This window comes from Panthera tigris, chromosome X (assembly GCF_018350195.1).
Source record: "Panthera tigris isolate Pti1 chromosome X, P.tigris_Pti1_mat1.1, whole genome shotgun sequence".
Lineage (NCBI taxonomy): Eukaryota > Metazoa > Chordata > Mammalia > Carnivora > Felidae > Panthera > Panthera tigris.
In genome coordinates, this window is record NC_056677.1 from 99,317,613 (window position 1) to 99,335,735 (window position 18,123).

Sequence of the window (18,123 nt, forward strand, 5' to 3'; positions counted from 1 at the left end):
TCTTTATATACTTTAATCTGAGGATTTGCCTGCAGGGGTGAAGGATTTTTTATTGTCAGTTCAGGCTCTACTGAGCTAGAAATCCTTATGCAGAGAAAGCTCCTACTGAGTCCAAAGGGAACTTTTCCTAAGAAAGACCTGTAGGACTTGGCCTACTGTGTATAGATATTCTTTATTCAAGAGAGTTTTGAAGATATGTAGGTTTGAAGTTAGCATATATTCCCTCCAGCCTTGCCCCAAGGGGTTTCTTAAACAACGTACCTACAGACATCTGCCTTTTCTAAGGGACAAATCACTCATTTCGTCTAGTTCAACAGCTTAGAATTTCAAAAATATAAGAAGCCCTTCTTTGTGAAGAGAGAATGATGTAGTGCATTTGAAAGTCCATTATTTTTACTAGAGTTAAAATATTGATATAATCAAAAGGAAAGTCCTACAATTATTAAAATGTGAATTCAGAAATCATTACTATGGGAAGGGAATTATAATTTCCTCTGGTTTTTGGTAAAGGGCATAAGTAAATCAAACCTATTTCTCACTCCCTGGAAAATATCATGAAATATTATTTGGATAAAATTAACAGAATTCCTAATCAGTCAAACAAGCCGTGAGCATATATTTATTCCTGCATCGGTACTCTGCGAAGTATATGTCTAGGGTATATAGAAAATATGGTTCTTGCTCTCAAAGTATTTATAGAATATTCTGAAAAACATGATATATATATATATATATATATATATATATCAACTTTTTGATACTTAGATTATGTTTATATAGATTATGCAATAAATGGTACAGACTAAATAATACATTATTCTGAGCACTTTGCATCTTTACATTTTGGAGAATTTTCATAAGACCTGTGATTTATTTCACTTCATTTCTACCAAAGTTTCACATAATACTAACTCATTCACGCTGTGGTTTAAGTGACTGATAGCTGGTTATTTGCAGACAACAAGGGGAAGAAATTAAAATAGACTGCTAAGCATCGGAAAGGTAAGGGAGCTTAAGGGAAGGTGTTTTGTGAGATGGAGTAATACAAAAAGGATCAATAATGTGATGCTGAAGACAGCCATTTAAACTGAAATTTGCCTCTGCTGTCTTTCCTGAAGCCCATGTGAATACGTCCTTGAATAGCATCCGGCAGAAGTCTACAGGTGCTATGTCAAACCTCCATTTAGACTCTGACTTTTAAAGAAAATAATTATCTATTTTCTCTAGTATCTTTTGGGGACAGTAACTATGTCTTATTTATTGTTGTATTCTCAGCACCTGTGTGCTAACATATGATAAGCACATATAATTAATATCATTCCATTGAGCTACTTTTCTCTCACTTTTCTATTCATCTTTTTCATCCTCTCTGTTTTGTTTCCTCTATTTGGCCCCTCAAACGATAGTTTCCCAATGTTCCCTCCATAGACCCTTGCTTGCTCTTTCTACACACTTTCACGATGTCCATTTATTCTTCAGTGACCCTCTCTTTCCCAATGACCAGGCGGTGGTTAAATTGCAGGCATGGCCTTTGAAATAAAACAAACCTGGGTTGAAATTCAGTTTTACTACTTGCTAGCTGTCAGACCTAGGAATACTTGACTTTTTGATCCTTAGATTATCCTTCTTTTAAACAAGTTTAATGATAATACCTAACTCATAGCATTATCATTAGAATTTGGTCAGATAAGAAGTATAAAATAAATAGCATAGTGCTTGGGCCTTAATAAATACTCTGTAAATGTTAGTTGATTTTACTTTTTTTTATAAAGCTTTACTGAGATACTATAATTTACTCCCATAAAATTCACCCATTTAGTATATACAATTTAGGGCTTTTTGGTAAATTCACGTACAACCATTACCATATCTAATTTTAAAGCATTTTTATTCTCCTAGAAATAAACATGTTGCCATTGGCATTAACTCCCCATTTCCCCCACCTCCAGCTCTAGGAAATGATATTTCAGATTCTGCAATTCTAGACAGCTAGATAAATGGAATCATACAATATAGAATAATGCTGTTGAGGTTCATCCATGTTATAGCATGCATCAGCAATTCTTTTTACTATTGAGTAATATTCCGTTGCATCAACATATCACATGCTATTTGCCCATCATTATTTGATAAATGTTGTTTCTACTATGTGGCTAGTATTGACAATGTTCCTAGGAACATTTGTGTACAAGTTTTGTTCAGACTTCTATGTTTATTTCTTTTGGGTATATACACAGGAGTGGGTATATACCTACTCAGTCCTATGTAACTCCATGTTGAAAAATTTTGTGGAAATGGCAAACTGTTACCAAAAGCAACTGTAGCATTTTATATTCCCGCCAGCAATGTCTGAGGGTTCTAGCTGCTCTACGTTCTCCCTAACACTTGTCGTGTGGTGTTGTATTTGTTTCTTTTTAAATGTTACCTCTCCTAGCAGGTGTGAAGTGCTTTCTCATTGTAGTTTTGATTTACATTTCCTAAATGACTAATGATTTTGACTATTTTTTTATGTGTAGTTGCTCCAAATCTTGTGACATAATACAAAATATATATTTGGTATGTATCCCTGGTTTTTGGCACAGGGCTTCCAAACCCCTTAGAATTTCCTGGGTGTTAGGAGGGTCTTTGGTCCAAATCTGGCAACTATTGGTGGGCTTTTGAGTAGCTTCAGCACAGGGACTAATTATCAGAAAGACCAAGCCATGATTAGAAGCTTGGAACATTCAGTACCACCCACATCCTACAGGAAGGAGAGGGAAGAGCTGTCTAGATTAATGTAGTGAATACCTGTTTATGCCTATGTCATGAAGCCTTCATAAAAATTCTGAAAGTATGTTGTTTAGAGAAATTTCAGGATTGGGGATGCATGCGTGTGTTTGGAGGATGATGCACCCCGAGCTCCTATACTCCAGACATTTCCAGACCTTGTCCTATGTACTTCTTCATCTTACTGTTTATCTATATTTTTATAATATCCTTTATAATGAACTGCTAAACATAAGTACATGTCTCTTGAGTTTTATGAGCCATTCTAACAAATAATTAATCTTGAGGCAGGGAGGTTACGGGAACCTTCAAGTTTCTGGTTGGGTGGGACAGAAATGTGAATATCCTGGGGACCATTACGTGCAGCTGGCATCTGAAGTGAGGGTAGTCCGGTGAAACAGAGCCATTAAACCTTTAGAGTCTGACACTAAGTACCTGGAGTAATGTTGAATTTCATTATAGGGCACCCTATTGGTGTCCAGGGAGTTGGAAAATCAGTTGGTATGGGGAAAAACCTAACATTTGGTGTCAGAAGTGTTTAGAGAAAGGTTTTCCTTTAAATCTAATTTCCCATTGATCTGATGAGTTGTCTTTTTAGTATCAAGTTAGTATTGTTCTTTATATATTCTTGATAGAACTCTGTTATGACACATATATGATTTGCAAAAATTCTCATCCTTTCTGTGAATTATCTTTTCACTTTATGGTAGTTCTTTAAGCAGAAGTGATTTTAGTTTTCATGTAGTCCAATTTATCCTCTTTTTTTTTTTTTGTCATTTGTGCTTTTGAAGCCATATCTATGAAATGATTGCTTAATCTACAATCATGGGTATTTAGTCCTTGATTTCCTTCAAAGAATTTTATAGTTTTAGATTTTACACATAGGTCTGTGATGTATTTTGAGTTACTTTTTGAATGTGGTGTGATGTAGGGGTCCACCTTCATGCTTTTGCAAGTGGATATTCATTTGTTCTAGAATCATTTGTTCAAAAGGTTATTATTTTTCAATGAGTCATCAAGGCATTCTTGTCAAAAGTCAATATATTATAGGGTGTCTGGGTGGCTCGGTCAGATAAGCGTCTGACTTTGGCTTGATCATGATCTCACAATTCATTAGTTCAAGCCCCCCATAGGACTTTCTGCTGTCAGTGCAGAGCCTGCTTCAGATCCTCTGTCTCCTGCCCTCTCTGCCCCTCCCACATGCTCTGTCTCTCTCTCTAAAATAAATAAACATAAAAAATTAATGCATTATAAATATACAGGCTTTATCTCTGTATTTCATTTTCATTCCTTTGGTCTATATGTCTTTCTATTGGCAAGTACCAAACTCTTCTCGATTGCTATAGCTTTGTACTAAGTTTTGATTTAGAGAAATATGTCTCTTCCAAGATCATTCTTTTTTAAAATTCTCTTGGATATTCTGGGTCTCTTGTATTTTCATATGAAATTTTGGATAATCTTTCTGTTTCTTCTAAAAGGCTAGATGCTATTTTGATAGAGGTTATGCTGAATCTGTACATCAGTTATGTAGTATAGCAATTTTAACAAGGTCTTAAGTCTTCCACTTCATGATCACAGATGTCTTCCCATTTGTGTAGTACTTACTTAATTTCTCTCAGTGATGTTTTGAAGTTTTGAATATATAAACCTTCTACTTCTTTTGACAAATATACACCTAAGTATTTTTTATGCTACTATAAATGAAATTTACATAATTGTATAATTTCTTTTTTGATTTTTCATCGCTAATACATAGAAACAGTTAATTTGTGTACGTCAATTTTGTAGTCTGCATCCTTAATGAACTCATTTATTCTGATAGTTGTTTTAGTGGCTTCCTTATGATTTTCTACATATAAGATTGTATCATGTGCAAAGAGGGAGTTTTATTTCTTTTCCAATTTAGATGTCTTTATTTTTTTCTTGCCTAGTTGCCTTAGCCAGAGTTTATAGTGTAATTTTACATAGAAGAGACGAAGGCAGGGGGTGCCTGGGTGCCTTAGTCCATTAAACATCTGACTTTGGTTCAGGTCATGATCTCAGGGTTTGTGAGTTGGAGCCTTGCATTGAGTGAGCTCAAGCCCTGCTTCAGGCTCCGTGCTGACAGTGTGGAGCCTGTGTGGGATTCTCTCTCCCTTTCTCTCTGCTCCTTGTAGAGTTCTCTCTTTCTCCCTCTCTCTCTGCCCCTCTCTCACTTGCACACTCTTGAGAGAAAGAAAGAAAGAAAGAAAGAAAGAAAGAAAGAAAGAAAGAAAGAAAGAAAGAAAATAGAAGTGGTGAAGGCAGATATATTTGTCTTCTTCCTGAATTTAAGGGAATGATTTCTGTGTTATGTCATGACTAGAGGTTGGTTTTTGTAGATGCCCTCTATCAGGCTGATAAGTTCAATTCTGTTGCTAATTTTTTAGTGTTTTTATCATGTAAGAGTACCAGATCTTCTCAAATGCTTCTTCTTTCCCTCATTGATATGATGATGTGGGTTTTGCCCTTAATTCTGTTGTATGTTGTATTACTTTGACTTTTTATTGTTGAACCAGTCTTGCAATCCTGTAATAAATCCCACTTGTTCATGAAGTATAATCCCTTTTATAAGTTGCTAGATTGGTTTGATAATATATTGTTGAAAATCTTGTGTCAATATTTATAAATATTATTGTGTAATTTTTTTCTAATATGTTTGTCTGGTTTTGGTATAAGGGCAACATTAACCTTGTAGAGTGTGTTGGGAATGTTCCCTTCTCTTCTTGTTTTTTAGAAGAATTTATGAAGGATTAGTATTAGTTCTTCTTTAAATGTTTGGAGGAATTTACCAGTGAAGCCTTCTGGTCCTGAACTTTTCTTTAGTATGGAATTTTTACAAAATTACTGATTCAATAGCTTTGCTGTTTATTGGTTCTTTCAGGTTTTCACTTTCGTTTTGAATCATTTTCACTAGTTTGTGTCTTTCCAGGAACTTGTGCATTTCCTTTATTCATTTCCTTTACTTTTGGGAAGTAGTTACTCATAATATTTCCTTATAATACTTTTTATTAAAATTTTTTTAATGTTTATTTTTGAGAGAGAGAGAGAGAGAGAGAGAGAGAGAATGAGCAGGGGAGGGAAGAGAGAAAGAGGGAGACACAGAATCCGACGCAGCTCCAGGCTCTGAGATGTCAGCACAGAGCCCAACGCAGGGCTCTAACCCACAGACTGTGAGATCATGACCTGAGCCAAAGTCAGACGCTCAACCGACTGAGCCACCCAAGCACCCAATACTTTTTATTTTAATAAGATTTCTCTTCTGTCTTTTTTTCATTTTAATTCAGCCAACTGCTTGTCAATTTTGTTGATTTTTTTCAACAAATCAACCAACATTGGTTACATTGATTGTTCTGTGTTGTTTTTATTCAGTATTGTATACATTTCCTTTCTAATCTTTATTAATTTCTTTCTTTTGTATGTTTTAGGTTTAATTTGCTCTTATTAATATCCTACCCTATGGTAGAAGATTATATTATTGGTTTGAGCCATCAGTGTGACATAGGTGGCTAACATCTGATTAGTAGAGCCCGTGGTAAACATCTGTTTTCAATCCTGCATGCAGTGGTGTCACATTCATACCTTTAAATTCATGTATTTTGGGTATTTCTACCACAGAAATGAGCGAAGGATACAAAGAAAGGGTCTATTTGTAGAGAGCTATTTTACACGTACACCACTGCTCATGGCCAACTTGCTTGAATCTGCCTAATTATACTAACGTCTTTATTAGATGACATTAGGACTAGTCTTCCAGGATGTGTTGCAATTTTGGAATTTTTTCCAGTACTTCATTTCATTAATATTCATACCTTTTTTTTTTTTTAGACAATTATGGAGTTCTTACATTCCTCAAGTCACTGTCAAGTTGTTATGTTCAACTTTCGGGTCAGAATATTTACTTACTTTAGCCCTATGTTCTCATCTTCATTTTCTTTCACTGGTATCTGCAATGTTTGTGGTTTTGAGATTTTAGTATGATAAGCCTTTTGAAAATGGAAGTGAATGTTCATAGTATCTTTGGATAAGGGCATTGCCTGATTTAGCTGTACCTGTAATTATTTTCTCCTGCTGTTTGATTATTTTTTGCAGGTGCAAATAAACAGCAACAATCTTCTGGAAAGCATAAAGCAAATACTTACATCTGACACCTGGCTGTGAATTATAATCATTTGGAAAATCAGCCTCTGTTCATGTGCCCTATTCCTATTTAAGTTGGTTAAATGGAGTTTTTATTTTAAAGGCGCTCTTCAGTCATGACCTTTAATGCCAAACCTTAGCCCAACATAGATTGATTATGGCTGAGTTACAGAGTGCCCCTACAGCATTAAGAATGGAAATGCTGACTGTGTGTGGCTTTAGTGTAGCCAAGCTGGCCAATGCCGCACTTTGTACTTCACAAAAAGGTTTCACCAGCATTTGAAACTGAAGGAATTATTGAGAATTTCTTCATTATTTGGAGATGATTGCACAGACAATTCACTTTCTACTTGGACTATCTTTCATAAAACCAGATAATTTTTTTAGGTTGATAACGAAATAGAAATTTGCAAATTTCTTTAAATCCTCTTTTGCCATTTACTCTGTGACTTTGGCAAAAAATCTTAAGTTCTTAGAACCTCAGTTTCCTCAATCGAATAATTGAAGTGGTATAATGCATAATGTACTGTATGATAGAAAATTGCCGGGGCACCTGGATGGCTCAGTTGGTTAAGTGTCTGACTTTGGCTCAGGTCATGGTTTCACGGTTCACGAGTTCAAGCCCTACATTGGGTCTCGGCTGTCTGCATGGGGGCCTCTTCGGATCCTCTGTCTCCCTCTCTCAGCTCTTACCTAGCTCACGTACTCTTTCTCTCTCAAAAATAAAATAAAACATAAGAAAAATTAAAAAAAAAAAGAAATTTGCCTTGCAGGGTTAGTACAAGATTTAAATTAAGGCCATATACATGTATATTCATATGCATCTAGCATAATATATGTTCATTTCCCTTTACTTCCTAATTCTGACTTCCACTTGTCATTTGCTCAAGGCATTAATTTTTTTAAGAATATATATATATATATATATATATATATATACACACACATATACACACACACATATATACATACATACCACATCTTCTTTATCCATTCATCAGTTGATGGACGTTTGGGCTCTTTCCATAATTTGGCTATTGTAGATAATGCTGCTATAAACATGAGGGTGCATGTATTCCTTTGAATGACTATATTTGTACTGTTTGGGTAAATACCTAGGAGTATAGTTGCTAAATTTCAGGGTAGTTCTATTTTTAACTTTGTGAGGAACTTCTGTACAGTTTTCCAGAGTGTCTGTACCACGATGCATTCCCACCAACAGTGCATGATGGTTCCCCTTTCTCTGCATCTTCGCCAACACCTGTTGTCTCTGGTGTTGTTCATTTTAGCCATTCTGACAGGTGTGAGGTAATTGTAGTTTTGATTTATGCTTCCCTGTTGATCAGTGATGTTGAGCATCTTTTCATGTGTCTCTTGGCTACCTGTAGATCTTCTTTGGAAAAACATCTATTAATGTCTTCTGCCCATTTTTTAATTGAATTATTTGTTTTTTGGGGTGTTGAGTTTTATAATTTATTTATACATTTTGGATATTAACCCTTTATCAGATATGTCATTTGCAAATATCTTCTCCCATTCTGTAGGTTGCACTTTAGTTTTGTGGATTGTTTCCTTTGTTGTGCAGAAGCTTTTTATTTTGATGAGGTCACAATAGTTTATTTTTGCTTTTGTTTCCCCTGCCTCTAGAGACGTATGTAGAAATAAGTTGCTACAACCGATGTCAAAGTTGTTCCTGCCAGTGTTCTCCTCTAGGATTTTGATGGTTTCCTGAATCAAATTTAGTTCTTTAATCCATTTTGAATTTATTTTGGGGTATGGTATAAGAAAGCAGTCCAGTTTCATTCTTTTGCATGTTTTTGTCCAGTTTTGCCAGTAGCATTTGTCGAGGAGACTTTTTTTCCCCAATGGATATTCTTTCCTGCTTTGTCGAAACTTAATTGACCATATAGTGGGTTTATTTCTGGGTTTTCTATTCTGTTCCATTGATCTATATGTCTACTTTTGCACCAGTACCATGCTGTTTTTAATCATTACAGCTTTGTAATATAATTTGAAGCCCAGAATTGTGATGCCTCCAGCTTTGCTTTTCTTTTTCAAGGTCACAGTGGCTATTTAGGGTCTTCTGTGCTCCCATACAAATTTTAGGATTGTTTGTTCTAGTTCTGTGAAAAATGCTGTTAGCATTTTGGTAAGGAGTGCATTAAATGTGTGGATTGCTTTGGGTATTCCATGAGCATGGAATGTCTTTCTATTTCTTTATGTCATCTTCACTTTCTTTCATCAGAGTACAAGTATTTTACCTCTTTGATTAGGTTTACTCCTAGGTATCTTGTTTTCTGGTGCAGTTGTAAACGGGATTGATTCCTTAATTTCTATTCTGTTGCTTCATCATTGGTATATAGAAATGCAACAGATTTCTGTACATTGATTTTGTGTCCTGTGACTTTACTGAATTTGTGTATCAGTTCTAGCAGTTTTCTGGTGGAGTCTTTCAGGTTTTCTGTACAGAGTGTCATGATGTCTGCAAATAGTGAAAGTTTTACTTCTTTCTTGCCAATTTGGTTCCTTTTTATTTCTTTTTGTTGTCTGATTGCTGTAGCTAGGATGTCCAGTAGTATGTTAAATAACAGTGGTGAGGGTGGACGTTACTGACTTGTTCCTGACCGTAGAGGAAAAGCTCTCACTTTTTTTCCATTGAGGATGATATTAGCTCTCAGTATTTCATACATGGCCTTTATGATTTTGAGGTATGTTTACTCTAAACCTAGTTTCTTGAGGTTTTCCTTTCTCACAAATGGATGCTTTACTTTGTCAAATGCTTTTTTTGCATCTAATTAAATGATCATATGATTCTTACCCTTTTTTTATTAGTGTGGAGTAATACTGTTGATTTGTGAATCTTGAACCACCCTTGCAACCCAGGAATAAATCCTACTTGATCCTTGTGAATAATTATTTTAATATATTGTTGGATTTGGTTTTCTAATATTTTATTGAGATTTTTTGCATCCATGTTCAGCAGGGATTTTGGCCTGTAGTTCTCTTTTTTAGTGGTTTCTTTATCTGGTTTTGGTGTTAGGGTGATGCTGGCCTCATTGAATAAATTTGGAAAATTCCCTTCCTTTTCTATTTTTTGGAATAGTTTCAGATGAAATGGTATTAACTCTTCTTCAAATGTTTGGTGGAATTCACCTTTGAAGTCATCTGGCCCTGGATTTAATATTTGTTGAGCGTTTTTTGATTACAGATTTAATTTATTTGCTGCTTTTCTGTCTGGTCACATTTTCTATTTTTTCCTGTTTCATTTTTGGTACTTTCCATGTTTCTAGGAATTCATCCATGTCTTCCACGTTGTACAACTTGTTGGCATAGAGTGGTTCTTTTCATTGTTATTCCTATAATATTCTCTTAATTGTATTTCTGTGGTGTTGGTTGTTATCTCTCCTCTCTCATTTGTGATTTTATTTATTTGGTTCCTTTCTCTTTTCTTTTTGATAAGACTGGTTGGGGTTTAACAATTTTATTAATTTTTTCAAAGAAGCAACACCTGGCTTCATTGATCTTTTCTGTTTTATAGTTTCTGTGTCATTTATTTCTGCTCTTTTTTTAACATTTATTTATTGTTGAGAGACAGAGAGACAGAGCAAGAGCAGGGGAGGGGCAGAGAGAGAGGGAGACACAGAATCTGAAGCAGGCTCCATGCTCTGAGCTGTCAGCCCAGAGCCCAATGAGGGGCTCGAACTCACGAACCGTGAGATCATGATCTGAGCTGAAGTTGGCCGCTTAACCAACTGAGCCACCCAGGTGCCCCACATTTATTTCTGCTCTAATCTTTATTATTTCCTTCCTTCTGCTGGATTTAGGCTTCATTTGTTGTTCTGTTTCTAGCTCCTTTAGGTTTAAGGTTAGGTTGTTTATATGAGATTTTTCTTCTTAATGTAAGCCTGTATTGCTATATACTTCCCTTGTAGGGCTGCTTCTGCTGCATCCCAAAGGTTTTGGACTGATGTGTTTTCATTTTCATTTGTTTCCTGTGTATTTTTATTTCTTCTTTGATTTCCTGGTTGACCCATTCATTGTTTAGTAGCATGTTGTTTATCTTGCATGTATTTGTGGTCTTTCTAGATTTTTTCTTGTGGCTGACTTCTAGTTTTATAGAGTTGTGATCAGAAAAGTTGCATGATATGATTTCAGTCTTTTTGTATTGGTTGAGACCTGTTTTGTTATCTTAAATGTGATCTGTTTTGTTGAATGTCACATGTGCACTTGAAAGGAATGTGTATCCCACTGTTTTAGGATGGAATGTTCTGAATATATCTGTTACGTCCATTTTTGTCCAGTGTGTCATTCAAAGCCCTTGTTTCCTTGTTGATTTTCTTTTTAGATGATCTATCTATTGATGTAAGGGAATGTTAAAGTCCCTTAGTATTACTGTATTATTATCAATGAGTTCCTTTATGTTTTTATTAATTGTTTTATATATTTGGGTTCTTCCATGTTGGGTGCATAAATATTTACCATTGTTATATCTTCTTGTTGGATTCTCTCCTTTATGTTTATATAATGTCTTCTTTGTCTGTTTTTACAGGCTTTTTAAAAAATTCCAATTAGTCTGATATAAATATTGTTATCAGGTGTTATACCTTCCCCATTTTGTTATTTTTTAATAGTTTTGATTATTCCAAATAGCTATTTCATATAATTTTTAGTATTCATTTCCCAATAGCTATAAACCAACCTCTGGGACTTTTATGGGAATTGCATTGAATATATTAGACACATTTGAGGAGAACTATCTAATATTAATTCCTGTAATCCATGAAGTTGGACTATTTCTCTCATACTTGCTCTTAAAAATATTTTTAGTTGGCTTTGTACAGGGCTTGTGTTTTTGTTAAATTTAATGTTTTGCTTTCTTTTATGATATCATTTATCAAGAATGGGCTTTGAATTTTGTCAAACGATTTTTCTTGTGTCTGATGGGATGGTCTTACTAGTAATGTTTTGTAATTTTTTTGTGTTAAGTTCTTGCATATCTTTCCTTACTAGTATTTTGAGTTTCTAAACAGCCTTTTGATTTTATAATATCTATGATGTTATTATAAATGGCATCACTTCTAAGTTTTACATTCTTTTTTTTAGTTTTTGATATATAAAGTATATACATATATAGTCTCTATATATTGACATTTCTTCATCATTTTATCAGTGCTTTAATATTATTAATCTTTGCAATAAACAAGTTTTTCATTATTTGCCATAGAATGTTTTTATTTTCTATTTTATTGACTTCAACTCTACTCTTTATTATTTTCTTCTTTTGTATTACTTAGGATCAACCTGCTGGTGTTCTCGGATGCAAACTTCTATACTTGTTTTTCAGCCTTACCTTTTTCCCTAAATATGCATTCAAGGTTATGGGTTTTCCTATGTACAACTTTATCCACATCTTGAAAGATCTATGTGATATATTCATTATTGTCTAGGTAAAATTATTATGTTTTTACATTTTATTAATTTTGAGAGCGAGAGAGAGTCACAAGCAAGGTAGGGGCAGAGAGAGAGGGAGAAAGAGAAATCACAAGCAGGCTCCGTGCTCAGCAAAGAGCCTGATGCAGGGTTCACACCCACCTACCATGAGATCATGACTTGAGCTAAAATCAAGAGTTGGACACTCAGCTAACTGAGACACCCAGGCACCCTGCTTAAAATTATTAAAATTTTTTTTTCATTGAACACATGGCTTATTTGCAGCATGTTTCTTAATTTCCAACCCCTTAGGTATGTTCTACTTAACATTTTTAAATTAATTTAAAGATTAATTCTATTGGTGTCAGAGGATATAGTCTTTTTTATTTCAGAGGATATAGTCTTTTTTTTATTGAAGTCCACTTCACATATATGAAATTAGTTTCTGATGTATGACATTGTGATTGGACACTTATATATATTATGACATAATCCCTATGATTAAATGTAGTTACCATCTGTCACCAAAGTTATTATAATATTGACTATATTCCCCATGATGTACTTTTCATTGCCTTTCTAGTGTGTTTTGCATATCTAAAGTTTTTAAATTTTTTATTTTATTTTATTCTTTTATTTAGAGAGAGAGAGAGAGAGAGAGGCAAAGAGAGAGAATCCCAAGCAGACTCTGTGCTGACGGTTCCGCACTGTCAGCGCTCGACCCTACAAACTGAGAGCTTGTTATCTGAGCTGAGATCAAGAGTCTGACGCTTAATGGACTGAGCCACCCAGGCGCCCCTACATGTCTAAAGTTTTTTAATTTGATGAATTCCTATTTATCAATTCTTTTCTTTTATTGGTCATGCTTTTTTTTATATGGTCAATAGTTACACTGAACAGTTTAGTGGGTTACTTTAGTGGTATTACAGCATCATTTATTGTAAATAACAAGTTTTCTTCATTTTATTATGTTTACACATTTAAAAAAATCATTCAACATGTGTCTTTTTTCAAATTTTGGACTGTGTCTTCACTTTTATTTATCTGTTTTTAAACCCTTTTCTAATATTAAACTTTCTTGAATTCTCCAGCTTTATGTTAATAATTCAAATTATGTATGTACTTTAGCTTTGTAGTCTTTTAAATAATTCTTTTGGCTAATCTACCTCCTTTTCTATTTCATGTTCATTTTTTAATTTTTTTGCTTTAAATATTTCTTTGTGGGAGAGAACAGCACAGTTCTACTCAAGAGTATAATTTTTACAGTTTTGAAGACTTTCTTTCTTTTTTTTTACACCTATTATGCCATGAATTCATAGTGAATGGGTTCCAGTAGCTCAGGCTCCTTCCCACTGATTCTTATAATGTGTGCTTCTCTGGGTGGGGCAGGCTGATGCTTTAGTTGAACCCAAGTAACTTTCTCTTTGGTTTCCGTGTTCTTCTGATCATTTTCCTTCACAAGCTTCAGGAAGCTCTCTTGGCTCTTTGAGTGTTTAATATGCTCAATGTGTATATTAATTTTCTTGGCAAGAATCTTGCCCTTCACAAGTTTGTTCACAACAATGCCAAGAGCATGCTGCATAGCTTTGTAGTTTTGCCATGGTAACTTTTGTGGGGCATTCCTTTTGGAACATTGTCCATTACCTTGATATATACAATATCACCTTCTTTGTAGATTTGCATGTAATTAGCCAAAGGAACAACTCCACCATTTCTAAAAGGCCTGGAGAACATACAGTGGGTACCTCTCCTTTTTCCTTTTATGTTGCTCATTTTGGCGAATTACTGGAAGATGGAAGTTCCAAATGAAAGGAAGCTCTTGTAAATTTTCATTCAAGCGTCTTTACAGATACAAATTAACCTTGCTAGGATCGCATTCGATATATCAATTTATAGAGAAAGTTTATGTCAAGAAAATTGAGTTCTTATATGAATTTTCATATTATAGAAACATAAAATGTCTGTATTTACATTTATTTAGGGTTTTAAAATTTTCTTTCTGTTTGTTTTGTAGGTTTCTGCATACTTTTCTTATATCTATTCACTTAGATTTATTCCTAATAATTCATTTTTTGAATCTATTTCAAGTGGTACTTAATAATATTTTCTCATTCTTCATTGCTATTATAGAGAAGTAAAATTGATTTTTGCATGTTGATTTTGTTTCTTTTGAACTAGCTATATTTGATACTTCTCAGAACATTTTTAGATATTTTGTGGTTTTCTATATATATAGTCATATCATCTAAATAGGGGAGGTTCAATACTTTGAACTTAATGGACAAGATAAATGATAAATGAACATCTCTTGGTCATTGATATCTAATTTAATACCATTCTGGATATTAATGATTATATGATGAATCTTTTAGAATTTATTGAGGGGTGCCTGGGTGGCTCAGCTGGTTAAGCGTCCAACTTCAGCTCAGGTCATGATCTCACAGTTCATTGGTTTGAGCCCCGTGTCAGGCTCTGTGCTGACAGCTCAGACCCTGGAACCTGCTTCAGACTCTGTGTCTCCCTCTCGCTCTGCCCCTCCCCTGCTCACGCTCAGTCTCTCTCTCCTTCAAAAATAAATAAACCTTAAAAATTTTTTTTCGAATTTATTGAGAATTGTTTCCTTGGCACAGAATATGATCTATTTTGGTAAATATTCTGAGTTTACTTGGAAAGATTATTCTGCTCTTGCTGGGAAGAGTGTTCTATAAATGTTAGTTATGTCCATTTGATTCATATGGTGTTTTATGTTGTCTATATTTTTATTGATTTTCTGTCTGTTCAATAATTCAGTGAAAGAATGGCATTTCAATCTTTGATTATAATTGTGTGTTTATTTCTCATTATATTTCTATCAATTTTTGTTTCATGTATTTTGAAGTTCTGTTGGTTGATTAAGATATTATGATTATGTCCTCTTGATGAACTGGTTTAATTAGTAATATAAAATGACCTTTTTAATCTCTAGTAATATTACATAATATTACTAATATATAGCAATCTTTTTACCAAAATATAATTTGTATTATACTAATACACTTATTCCAGATTCTTCTTGATGTTGTCACATTATTTTTCCATGCTTTAATTTAAAACTATCTTTGTGTTTATATTTGAAGTGTTTTTTTTCTATTTCTTCATATATTTGCATCCTGTCTTTACTAATTTATTATTATAATCTCTGCCTTTAATTGGGATATTTATACTATTAACATTTAATGTGATAAGATTAGTTGTAAATCTATCATTTTATATTCATTTTCAATTTGTTACATTGTACTTTGTTTACTTTTTTCTCTTTTTCTAAATTCTTAAGTTAGTTATATTCATTAATTTGCTTTATGTCTTTTTTCTTTTGTTATGTATTTATTTGTTTTTAATGTTTGTTTATTTTTGAGAGGGAGAGAGAAAGACAAAGCGCGAGCTGGGGAGGGGCAGAGAGAGAGGGAGACACAGAATCTGAAGCCAGCTTCAGGCTCAGAGCTGTCAGCACAGATTCCGATTCGGGACTCGAACTCACAAACAGTGAGATCATGACCTGAGCCGAAGTCAGATGCTCAACTCACCCACCGAGCCACCCAGGTGCCACTTTTCTTTCCTTCTTTCTTTCTTTCTTTCTTTCTTTCTTTCTTTCTTTCTTTCTTTCTTTCTTTCTTTCTTATGTTTATTTGAAGGAGAGACAGAGTGTGAGCAGGGGAGGGGCAGAGAGAGAGGGAGACATAGAATCCAAAGCAGGCTCTAGGCTCTGAGCTGTCAGCTAGGCTCGAACCCACAAGCCGTGAGATCATGACCTGAGCTGAGGTCAGACACCTAACTGACTTAGCCATCCAGGCACCCCTTTCCTTTTGTTTTTTGAAGTTTATTTATTTATTTTGAAAGAAAGTGAGAGAGCACGTGAGCAGGGGAGGAGCAGAGAGAGAGGGAGAGAGAGAATCCCAAGCAGGTTCTTCTCTGCCAGTGCAGAGCCCAATGTGTGGCTTGAGCCCACTGAGATCGTGACCTGAGCCAAAATCAAGTTAGATGCTTAACCAACTGAACCACCCAGGCACCCCTATATCTTTTGTTCTGATTAGCTATAGTTGTTTATGTTGATATTGTAGTGGTTGTCCAACTATAGCTTCGGGAAGTCCACATTTATGTGATAACACTTCATCAATAATATTTTTATAACAATATACTACTGTTTATCTCCCCTTATGACTTTTGTACTACTGTTATTTATTTGACTTTTACATATGCATTAAATTCTAAAGTAAGTTGTTACGATTGTTTCATTTAAAATACTATTTTTCAAAGGGATTTTTAAAATTATGAAAAACCTTTTATATTTTTCCAAATATTTCTATTTTACAGTGTTTTCACTGTATTGTGTAGATACATATTCCCATGGGAAATCTCTTTCTTGCTGAAGGAATTCCTTTTACATGGCCTGTATTGGAGGTCTGTTTGTGATGACTTGTTTTTAATTTTTTAATTTCTTTATTTTTTAATTTTTATTTTTTCTTCCTTTTGGAAGTATTGTCAATGGTGTAGAATTCCTGGTTGACATTTTTCTTTTCCCTTTATGCACTTTAAAGATATTTTCTTGGCTTGCATTCACACTACTTAATCATTATGGTTTTCTTGCTTGAGCAATGAATATATTCTAGAAATAGTGATTATGAATGCATGTCTTTGTGAATATATTTGATGGCACTGAATACTTAAATTTAAAAATGGTTCAAATGATGAATTCAATCTTACAGGTATTTTAGTACAATAAAAAATTGGCAAATGACTTGAAAAGATTTTGTATGCTAATAATGTGTGCATTATCTAACTTCAACAGTTGTAAATACTTTATTATTTATATTTTATCCAACTCCCACCTATTTCTATATTTTTGTTAGAGTATTTGTAAAGCAAAGTCAGCCACCATATCATTTTCACTATTAATTTCATTCAGGGTCTATGTCAATGTGATATCCATGGTGCTCTGTATGTGGCCTGTTGTTTAGTCCATTACTTTGAATTACTGGCTAGTATTTCAGAGTGAGTCATTTAGTTAATTCTACCTCCATAGATGAACACCAAGTCTCTAAATATTCACTTTCTCAGAATTGCTGTGAATACTAGCCTTTTACGTTTGCTCGGATATTATACGAGTGTTTCTCTTGGATGCATACTCAGAAGTAAGTATATAAACTTACCTAGAAGTGACAATAAAATTTATGTTTTTATAAACCTGATGCTCAGAAGTAAGTATATAAGCTTACCTAGAAGTGACAATAAAGTTTATGTGTTTATAAACCTGCTCTCTGCACACTGGATGGCATTCACTTCTTGAGGCTTCATTTCAGAAAACCCCTTACCTCTTGACCAGAGTCTCCTGTTTTATTACACATTATTTGTCACACTTATTTGGACATATGTGTTAACCCCTGAATTTTTTCTGAGGGAAGGAGTTGGATATGATTCACCAGATTTCAGAGAAGTTACTAGAATGGTTGTTTAATAAATTTGAACATTCTTCTTTTTTTTTTTTTTTTAAGTGCGAAAGATAGAGAATGCATGTGCGCTAGCTGGGGAGGGGCTGAGGGGGAGAGAGAGAATCTTAAGCAGGCTCCATGCTCAGTGTAGAGCTCAATACGGGGCTTGATCCATGACTCTAGGATTATGACCTGAGCCAAAATGAAGAGTTGGACACTCAACCAACTGAGCCACACAGGTGCCCTATACATTTGAACATTCTATGTTCACTAATCTGTGACCTAGCTCTACAAAATTCGCTGA

At 34.3% G+C, this 18,123-nt stretch overlaps 1 pseudogene; it reads right to left on the minus strand.

Moving 5' to 3' along the window:
- Window positions 1-13,654: 13,654 nt before the first annotated feature.
- LOC107179061 lies at window positions 13,655-14,130 on the minus strand (annotated as a pseudogene).
- Window positions 14,131-18,123: the final 3,993 nt, after the last annotated feature.